Genomic DNA, 851 nt, shown 5'->3' with positions numbered 1-851 from the left:
GCGTGAGTCGTGCTTCGGTAGCTCAGTTGGTAGAGCACTTGCCCGCGAAAGGCAAAGGTCTCGAGTTCGAGTCTCGGTCGGGCACACAGTTTTAATCTGCCAGGAAGTTTCATATCAGCGCACACTCCGCTGCAGAGTGAAAATCTCATTCTGGAAACATCCCCCAGGCTGTGGCTAAGCCATGTCTCCGCAATATCCTTTCTTTCAGGAGTGCTAGTTCTGCAAGGTTCGCAGGAGAGCTTCTGTAAAGTTTGGAAGGTAGGAGACGAGGTACTGGCAGAAGTAAAGCTGTGAGTACCGGGCGTGAGTCGTGCTTCGGTAGCTCAGTTGGTAGAGCACTTGCCCGCGAAAGGCAAAGGTCCCGAGTTCGAGTCTCGGTCGGGCACACAGTTTTAATCTGCCAGGAAGTTTCAGCGAAATGAAGTTTGCCGCTCTCTCCATCATTCGCTGCTCCATATCTGAGACCATATCTTCGACTCTGTGAGCAACAGTTTGAGGCGAGAGGGGTATTTTTTCAAATTTTTCCGTGAGGTCTGGTGGACAAATACAAGCCACCGAGTCGACCAGGCAATCGTTGATGAGATACCCAGCAGCAAACGGTTTCCCTGCTTTCCCAATTCTCAGCGATCATTTGTAACTTGCGCGCAAACTTTGCCCACCTGTTTCCTGCTCGTACTACGCCAAAAAAGAACATACAATTACTTTTGTACAATCTTGTTTTTAAAACACTTTTTAACAATTAATTGTTTCATTCATTGAAACTCAAATAAAAAACTAACAAAAAAGATTGGTTTCAGATGCGTTTTCCCCCAGTTCCGCTGAAAAGGTTAGTGATGTGTGGTCGCAAAATG

The 851-nt window shown here is 47.0% G+C and overlaps 1 non-coding gene across 1 annotated transcript; it reads left to right on the top strand.

The window, feature by feature from the left end:
• Window positions 1–311: 311 nt before the first annotated feature.
• On the top strand, window positions 312–386 carry Trnas-cga. The gene has a single exon. It is a non-coding gene; the product is annotated as a tRNA-Ser (tRNA).
• The last annotated feature ends 465 nt before the right edge of the window (window positions 387–851 follow it).

This window comes from Schistocerca piceifrons, chromosome 9 (genome assembly GCF_021461385.2).
Source record: "Schistocerca piceifrons isolate TAMUIC-IGC-003096 chromosome 9, iqSchPice1.1, whole genome shotgun sequence".
Lineage (NCBI taxonomy): Eukaryota > Metazoa > Arthropoda > Insecta > Orthoptera > Acrididae > Schistocerca > Schistocerca piceifrons.
Note: the sequence above shows the minus strand (reverse complement) of the source record. Positions and strands in the feature narration are given on the sequence as shown.